The sequence below is a fragment of the Nicotiana tabacum genome, chromosome 10 (assembly GCF_000715075.1).
Source record: "Nicotiana tabacum cultivar K326 chromosome 10, ASM71507v2, whole genome shotgun sequence".
Lineage (NCBI taxonomy): Eukaryota > Viridiplantae > Streptophyta > Magnoliopsida > Solanales > Solanaceae > Nicotiana > Nicotiana tabacum.
The window spans coordinates 67,953,486-67,963,351 of record NC_134089.1 but is presented as its reverse complement, the minus strand read 5'-3'; positions in this window follow the sequence as shown (position 1 = coordinate 67,963,351).

Here is a 9,866-nt window from a genome sequence, read left to right as displayed (position 1 = left end):
CGGGGCTTCCGCTCTTGAGGCGCAAATTCAGGCCGCCTGTGCGAATGATTCTGCTCGGGCGAAGATGATTGTGAGACTCTTATCCGATCTTTCAAGGGCGAAAAGCGAGGTGGTGAATGTTCGGGCCGAGGTTGTGATGAATAATACCAGGACGGGATAGAAAATGGCGGCTTATTCATGAAGCGCTGCCCCTACCAAAGCTGAGCTGAAGAAGACCCTAGATCGTGAAAACAATAGCAAGGAATACGTGAGTAGCAGATACCCGGAGGGAAATCCTTGAGTAGATTCATGCTAGGGGCTTTGATCTCTTGAGGGAGATCGAGCAAGCCAAAGGAGAGGAGTACGATGCCAAGTTCCTACTGTCCAATGCTGAGGATGATGAGGAGGAGACCGTCGGGATATAACTGCCAAAAAAAAGCGGAATAACCATTCCCTGTCTTCTTTGTTGTGTATATATGGCATGCATTATATGACGTAGGCTGAGATTACGTTTCATCATCAATATGTAGAAATAGAGGGGGAACCCCGCAACTTGTATCTTCTGTATTTCTGCTCGTTGGAGTTTCAATTGGGTCGATTCGACCCCGGATTTGCCCTTAGGCTTGCGTGCTTTAATCGTCTTCAGGTTCAGCCTCTGAGTCGGGATCCGACTCGAGCTTAATTTACCCTCGCGTTTTGTGTTTATTTGGGGTGGTGATGATAGTTTTTATGTCTTTCCCTTGGGCGTTTGGCTGTTTCAACTATTTTGGGTCTAGTCTTCGAGTCGCGTTGCGATTCGAGCTTTAATTGACCCTAAAGTTCTTTCCTGCCTACATGGGCAGGCAACAATGGCCTTTTGTGCTTTGGGTCGAAGTGACCTTATAGGCGCGGGGCCTGTAGGCTCACTTGGCTGGTCGACAGTGGCATTTATGCCCTGCCCTTAGGCTTGTTGCAGTTTAACTATTTCGGGTCCAGTCTCAGAATCGCGTTGCGACTCAAGCTTTAATTGACCCTTAAGTATTTTCAGATTGACTATAGTGCCTCTTACGCTGTTTTGGTCATTGAGACCTTTCAATATGTGGCTCGGAGGCTTGCATAGTTAACTATTTGGGATCTGGTCTCCAAACCGGGTTATGATTCAAGCTAATTTTAATCCTCAAGTTGTTAATTTTTAAGCTGGCGACAATGGCTCTTACGATGGTTGGTCGTAGAGACCTTTCAATGTGCAGCATAGAGGCTCGTTTGGCTGGCGACAATGGACCTTACGCTGTTTTTCCCGTAGGATTTTTGTAGGCTTTGTTTTCCACTCGTTAAGGTCTTTTGAAATAATGTTGCCTGACCCGTCGTCGGTTTTGTAAGAACCTCGATTTCAAGTCATTATCGGCGATATTTGAGCACCGCGGAAGGTTCATAGTTCGTAGGCTGAGTAGGTCGAATCCTTGTGATTTGAAGCTGACATGGTCGAAGCTCATTTTGCCAGTTGAGGGAATCCTGTTATAACCGGTTCTTTCTAAAGTATATTCGAAGCAGTGGCCTGCGATTTTGATTAGCGATGGTCAGGTGTCTCCGAGTCGTGTTAATTTGGCTATATCAGTCATTTTGACCGCAGTCATATGTGTTTGGTCGAAGCTATTTTCGATCACGAGTGATAGCAGGCATCTACACTGAGGGTATGCCCTTTCGGGATTCTTATAAATTCGACGTATAGCCTAAACTTTGGGATTTTCATGCATGTTAAGGTCTTACAGTTTGTCATGCCTATTCAGGTCTTACAGTTTGTCATGCCTGTTGAGGTCTTACAGTTTGTCATGCCTGTTGAAGTCTTACAGTTTTTGTTGTAATGTAGAATAGATCTAGTTACGCCAAGTCCGCCCGCTAGGGGTCTTACAGTTTCGGGTTTTCCAGCGCATGGAGATTAATGACAGTTACAGAGTCATCGAATTTGTTTAAGCTTGAAGACCGCTTTTCGTGAGCTCGGAGTTGCCTTATAGGGGTTTTATGAGCCCAGAGTTCCGACCCTGGTGTTGTGCAGGTGTTGAATTGCTGACGCTAAGTCTCTGAGTGTCTCGGGACGCGTTTGATGGAGAGGCAATCGCCGAGAGCATGTTGAAATCCCCCTTTTTGGAGTATGAGATGCCGAAAGATATTCTTTATTGCTTGGCATAGATATATGCTGTAAATACATGCCATTTTGTTGTTGCGAGCTCGGCCCGTGCAGGCGCGGCTCCTTAGACCGTTCGGTCCGGTGCATTATTGCCTATTGGGGGTTTTGTTTGTCAATTTTCGGCATGCGGCCGGTTGTAAATAAAGTCCCGTAAGCTTGTTGAATCATTCTTGGGAAGTGGATCGATGTTGCCTCGTTAAAAACAATTGCCGGTAAAAAACTCGTTTCGAGATAAAAGAATTCGATCAAAGAAAAAGAGTGCAACGGATGTTCTGAAGCCTCGGAATCTTCGAGCCGGGGTATCGTCCGAATTACCTTGGTTGTTTTTCCGCACATGAGAAACCTGAAGTAGAATATGGGAAGAGGGATGGGCACTTATACCTTGGTGGCGACAGCGCTTCTCGCGTTCTGGCGCCTATTTGGCGGTTTCTAAGTGGTCCTTTATTTGAACGCGTTCGGGGCGATCGTCAAAAACTCTTGTGGACGACGTGTTGAGGCTCGTCTATTTTGTTTCCTTTTGCCATTTCTCCTTCTCGCGATTGAGTTTTAGCCCGATTGCTGAGAAGTTCCCGAAGGTGCCCGTTGTCGAGCAATCAGGCCACTTCCTCTCGTAACTGCTTACAATCTTCGGTTCGGTGCCCACGCGAGTTGTGAAATTCGCAAATCAAATTGTAGTTCCTGTGGGAAGGATCCGAATGTAACGGTCTGGGCCATCTAGCATCTCCGATCTTGCTAATGGCAAACACAACGTCTGACACATCAACATTGAAGTTATACTCTGATAGGCGGGGTGCCCCCGTCGGCCCTGCATATCCGTTGAAGCCACCCAGATTGAAGGGTCCCCGATGGTTCTGTTCTTGGTTCACAGGTCGGCCGTTACGGGGTGGATTACGCTTTGGAGCATTTCTCCTGTCGTTGGGGTATGGCTGGTACCATTGTACTTAGGGATTTCCGGCACTCTGAACTTTTTAGGAATGGTTTTCGAGGTCGCTTCCTTGGGGGACGGCCTCTATATGAACTTCTTCGAATCCAAACCTTTCAGGACCGGGGGTGCTCCCGAGATCTGATCCACCCTAGAGTTGTAGGTCTCGACCTTTTTATCGTTGGTTGCGATCATTTTCTCACCTCATTCGATCCTTTTGGTGAGGTCCTCGAGCATCTTTACTATGGCAGGGTCGGTCATCGACCCGTTATAGCTTGATCTTTCTGGTACTTGCTCGGCGGGGGGAGCTGTCTTGGGTGCCGCTGTGCTGGGATTTTCGGATGGCTTTGCAACTGGGCAATGGCCAGTTGTTATGCTTGCAACATTTCAAAAATAACATGAAGACTAACTTCCTGTTCTTCCTGGGCCGGGGTGTTTTGAGCTTCCTATCGGTCGCTGTGCCGTATGCTCCTGTCGGTGTGAGAAGTTTTGTCAACTTGTTGAGCGTCTAGTGAATCCGTGTCTGCTAGAATCGGTGCGCGTTATCAGGATTCTGTAGTAATGCTCTGGCGGCCTGGATAGCCACACCATTTTTCCCATTATTTTCGAGGTTGTCGTTCTCGACTCTGTTTACCGAGCCAAACATTTTGACCTAAAATCAAAGGATCTTAGACAAGAAAAAAGTGTGAAAGATAATGTGCGTTTGTGCAATGAAACCAGCAAGAAAATAATCACTATTATTTTTAGCCCCACGGTGGGCGCCAAACTGTTTACCGTGAAAATGGTAACAACAATAAAATTTGTAAATGAGATTCTAAAAATACGTGATCTATTCCTGAGCTAGTTTTTAGAGAAGTTGATGCTAATAATATGGAGTGTAAAGATTAAATACAAGCTAAAACGGGATAGAAATCGAACCGAGGGGCCTGCTGCCCGGGTATAGGTCTGATCGATGGGGGACCTCGGGGTTGACGTCAGGGTCGAGTTCGAGCTACCGAGGATAGTCGGAATGGGATAACAACTGAGGATGTAATTAAGCAAGGCTCTTTACGGCCAATACTAAGCTATATAATGAAGAACAAGTAAGAGAACGATGAATATAAAGGTGACCTCGGGCCAGTGAGAACTAGCAATTTAGAAAGAAAAGAGATAGATAGATAGAGAGAGAGAGAGAGATATTATTGCACTTGTGGAGAAAATGGAGCAACATCAGCCCTTTATGAAGTGGCATGGATTCCCATTATATAGGAGAGGGAATACCATATAGTACAAAGTGTATTGAATGTAAAGACATGGGGATGGGATGGCTAGGCATGGTACTGGTGTCTATTGACTCTAGCCGCTTGCCTCGGGTATCCCCTATCTTCGGAACCTTCGTTGGGTCACAGACAGATTCCTTATCCTCGGAATCTCTACAGGGTCGTAGACTATCCTCGAGGGAGGGAGATCTATCTCCTACAGCCTCGAGATGCTGACATGACTTCCCGAATGTACCTTAATGGCGGGAAATAGACCCTCCTGATTTCACCGCATACATATACAAAAGCCATATGGGCCTCTAATACCAAAATAACCAGTTGAACACTGAACATAGACCGACAAGGCCATACAATCTTTTACGTACATGACATATGTCTACAAGCCTCTAAGAATACATAATTATCATAAAGGTCAGAACAAAGTCCAGCCATACCAAATAATACACCCAGACAAGCAACTCCGAAGCAAATGAAGCGCACCAACATCTTCCGCTGAGCTGATAACCTACTTGGAGGGCTCTCGACCTGTCTATCGGGACCTACGGGCATGAATTGCAGCATCCCCAGGAAAAAAGGGACATTAGTACGAATAATGTACTGAGTATATAAGGCATATAAGTACATAATAGACATGGAGAAAATATAGAGTAGATGACTCCACCTATCAGTCTGAACAACTTTGTAAATCATGAAATAATTATAGTATCATGCATATGCGTATGAATGTCACGTCGTGTATAGGTACATGTTTCATAACATCATCAGCCTCTGAACTGGGGTAGCTGGTGGATCTGCAGGTGCTGCCCTAGCTGCTTTGCCCATACCACATCCTCGACCACGACCTCTAGTGGCCCCAACTGGTGGAACTGTTGGTCGTCCACCCTGCCCGGTAGCACGTGTCCTCACCATTTGTGAAAGAATGGAATAACAGAAGTTTAGTATTCGGATCAACAAGTTCGCATGACAAGAATTTCAAGAATATGAAGATTTTCCTAAAGGTTCTACAGCCTATCGAGGATAAATACAAACGTCTCCGTACCGATTCGCGAGACTCTGCTGAACCGGCTCATGACTCGTGAAACCTATGTAACCTAGGCTCTGATACCAACTGTCACGACCCCAAATACCCGGTCATGATGGTGCCTATCACATTACTAGGCAAGCCAACCCAAACCAATAACTACAACAAATCCCTTTTATAAAACTATTTTCTATCACAAGTTTAAATACCAAATATCCATAATAAGCGTTTAAAAAAAATTACATAGGCGAAAGTCAAATAAACATGAAAAACTACACAGTCCCAAATATATGGTGTCACGAGTCTAGAGCCTCTACTATATAACTGAATGTCTGATACAACAAAAGTCTAGAAAAATGCGGAAAGGAACAAGATAAGAAGGAGAACACAGGGCTGCGGACACCATGCAGCTACCTTAAAATGTCCGGCAACCTCTAGATTAGCTGAGGACCCTCACTCTGCCACTCAGACACCTGGATCTGCACACAAGGTGTAGGGAGTAACGTGAGTATGCCAACTTAGTAAGTAACTAATGTAAATAAGGTCTGAAAGAAGTGACGAGCAGTTAAAAATCATATAACTGAATAAACAATAGGAGAACAAATCCATTTCACAGTTTAAAACCAGTTTCGTCGTAAAATTATCAACTTCAGTTAAAACACTTGAAATCATATACTTAGCAATTTTTCCAACAGAGGCTATTTTTAAAAGAAGAGTGAAATTAGTGAAAATATCATAACTGGGCCCCTCGGGCAAGGTATCACTCAGAACATGGCCTTTCGGGCAGCCTCTCAGTCACTCGTGACTCACTCTCGTCACTCAGTACTCACACTCAGCACTCAAGCTCATTAATATCTCATAATAATAGAAATCATAGTAACCGCTACGGCGTACAACCCGATCTGTAATTTATAGTTGATTACGCTCACTAGGGGTGTACAGACTCCGGAGGAGCTCCTATAGCCCAAGAGTCATATCGCTATGGTGCGCAGCCTCGATATACATATATATATATATATATATATATATATATATATATCCGTGCGGCGTGCAGCCCGATCCAATATATATATATCGCTGCGGCGTGCAGCTCGATCCATAATATATACATATAATATTCTCACCATAAGGTTCTCAACCTCTCTCAGTCATTAACCTCACAGCCTCTCAGGCACAACAATAGAAATTAGGGAACTCAGCCCAAACAGTCTTCACAATTAGAAGTGGAGTGATAAAACCAGTTTTAAACATTTAAACAGGTATAACTTGACTGACGATATGCTTTCAACAAGTAAAGTGAGAAAAAATAGTAAAAATGCCCCTAAGGGTCTCAACAGGTCGGCACAAGGCCCTAAACAGGGCATACAACCCATAATACAGTATACATGACTAAAGTACAGAATAATATAAGATTCCAAATCAAAACTGCGGCTTAATAGTCGCTACGGGACATACCAAGTCACAAATCCCTTCCGGTGCACGCCCACACGCTCGTCACCTAGCATGTGCATTACCACATTTATCAAAACAAGTCAAATTCCGGGGTTTGTACCCTCAGTTCTAGATTTACAATGGTTATTTACCTCAAACCAGTGAAAATACTACTCTGCGACGTCTTTGCCCCTCGAATCATCCTTCACTCGCGTCGAATCTATTCAAAATCAGAATCATGGAGTCAAAATATGCTAAGGGAACGAAGCCCAAACGAAAACAATCAAATAATACCAAAAATCCCGAAATTGGTCAAACCCGACCCCCGGTCTCGATAAAAATCACATCAACGGAATCCTCATCCTCCCACAAGTCCATACATGCCAAGAACTCTAAAATTGGAGTCCAAATGACCCCTCAAATTCTCATTTAAAGTCTCTAAATCTCAAGCCCTAATTCCTCAACTTTAGGCTTAGATTCTATGATTTATTATGTAGATTTCACAATAGAATCGAGTTTTAAGTCCAAAATATTTACCTCCAAGTGATTCCCCTTGAATCCCTCTTTAATCTCCTTCAAATAGCTCCAAAAATGACCAACAATGGAAGAAATAAACCCCACATTCGCGGACAAGACGACCTTTAAAACCTTCTGCCCAGGCCTAAAGATCCTTCTTCGCGAACGCGGTCAAAGCCTCGCGTTCGCGAAGCACAAAAATAACCTTTACCAAATTCCTCTTTTGCGATCGCGACCACCACATCGCGAACGCGATGCTTTACTCAGGAAGACCTTCGCGATCGTGTTCCACCTATCGCGAACGCGATTAATTAAATCCACAGAAGCTCAACCGCTCATTTTCTTCGATGCGAACGCGACACCGCCCCGCGAACGCGATGCACAAACACTTAGCCCTTCGCGAACGCGAAGGCTTAAATTCCACCTTCCTCAACTGACTCTTCGCGAACGCAAGGGTCCAATCACGAACGCGAAGAGTAAAAAACCTGCAACAGCTGAACAGAAATCTACAACTTTTTTTTAACTCAAAATGGTCCGTTCAATCCTCCGAAACTCATCCGAGGCCCCCGGGACCTCAACCAAAGGCACCAAAATATCCCTAAACCTTATTCAAACTTGTACCAATCTTCAAAACACCTCAAACAACATCAAATCGACCAAAACATATCGGATTCAAGCCTAATTTTCCAAAAATTTCTAAATTCCGCTTTTGATAAAACAACCCGGCTAAACCACGTCCGAATGACATGAAATTTTTCACACACGTGCCAAATGACACAACGGAACTACTACAACTCTCAGAATTCCATTCCGACTCCTATATCAAAATCTCACTTATCAACCGGAAATCGCCAAAAATTTAATTTCGCCAATCCAAGCCTAAATCTACTCCGAACCTCCAAAACTAATTCTGATAACGCTACTAAGTCCCAAATCACCTCCCGAAGCTAATTGAACCATCGAAACTCACATCCGAGCCCTATAACACACAAGTCAACATCCGGTTGACTTTTCCAACTTAAACTCACTCTAAAGAGACTAAGTGTGTCAAACCTTACCAAATCCTTTCCGAACTCAATCCAACCAACCCGATACCACATAACACGGATAAACAAAGCATAAAGAAGCAGAAACGGGGGAAACAGAGCGGTAACTCATGAGACGACTGGCTGGGTCGTCACATCATCCCCAACTTAAACAGACATTCATCCTCGAACGCATCAAGAAACATACCTGAAGCATCAAACATGTGAGGATATCTGCTCTGCATCTCCCGCTTGTTCTCCCAGGTAGCCTCCTCCTCGGGCCGACCTCTCCACTGCACTTTCACCGAAGCTATATCCTTTGACCTCAACTTTTGAACCTAATGACCCAAAATAGCTACTGGCTCCACATCGTAAGTCAAATTATCATCCAACTGAACCGTGTTGAAACCCAAAACATGAGATGGATCCCCAATATACTTCCGGAGCATAGAAACATAAAATACCAGATGCACACTCAACAAGATGGGTGGTAAAGCAAGCTCATAAGCCACCTCCCCAATCCTCCGAAGCACCTCAAAAGGCGCAATGAACCGAGGACTCAATTTTCCTTTCTTCCCAAATCTCATAACACCCTTCATAGGTGAAACCTTCAACAGAACCTTCTCACCAACCATGTAGGACACGTCCCGAACCTTCTTATCAGCATAGCTCTTCTGTCTCGACTGTGTTGTACGAAGCCTCTCCTGAATTGCCTTCACCTTTTCTAAAGTATCCTGCACCAGGTCTGTCCCCAATAGCCTAGCCTCACTGGGCTCGAACCAACCAACTGGAGGTCTACACCGCCTCTCAATCAAAGCCTCATACGGAGCCATCTGAATACTCGACTGGTAGCTATTGTTATAAGCAAACTCTGCAAGCGGTAGAAACTAATCCCAAGACCCTCCGAAATCAATGACACAAGCATGCAACATGTCATCCAATATCTGAATGGTACGCTCGGACTAACCGTCCGTTTAAGGGTGAAAAGTTGTGCTCAACTCCACCTGAGTGCCTAACTCCCGCTGCACAGACCTCCAAAACTATGATGTGAACTGAGTGCCCCTATCTGAAATGATAGAAACTAGGACACCATACAACCGAATAATCTCCCGGAATTAGATCTCTACTAACTGCTCTGAAGAATAAGGAGTACACACAAGAATGAAGTGCGCAGACTTGGTCAGCTGATCCACAATCACCCAGATAGCATCGAACTTTCTCAAGGTCCGTGGAAGTCCAACAACAAAGTCCATAGTGATCCTCTCCCACTTCAACTCGGGAATATCCATCTGCTGAAGCAAGCCACCCGGTCTCTAATGCTCATATTTCACCTGCTGACAATTGAGACACCGAGCTAGAAATCCTACAATGTCTTTCTTCATTCTTCTCCACCAATAATGCTGCCTCAAATCCTGATACATCTTCGCAGCACCCGGATGAACGGAATACCGTGAGCTAGGGGCCTCCTCCAGAATCAACTCCCGAAGCCCATCTACATTGGGCACACAAATACGGCCATGCATCCTCAACACGCCATCATCACCAATGG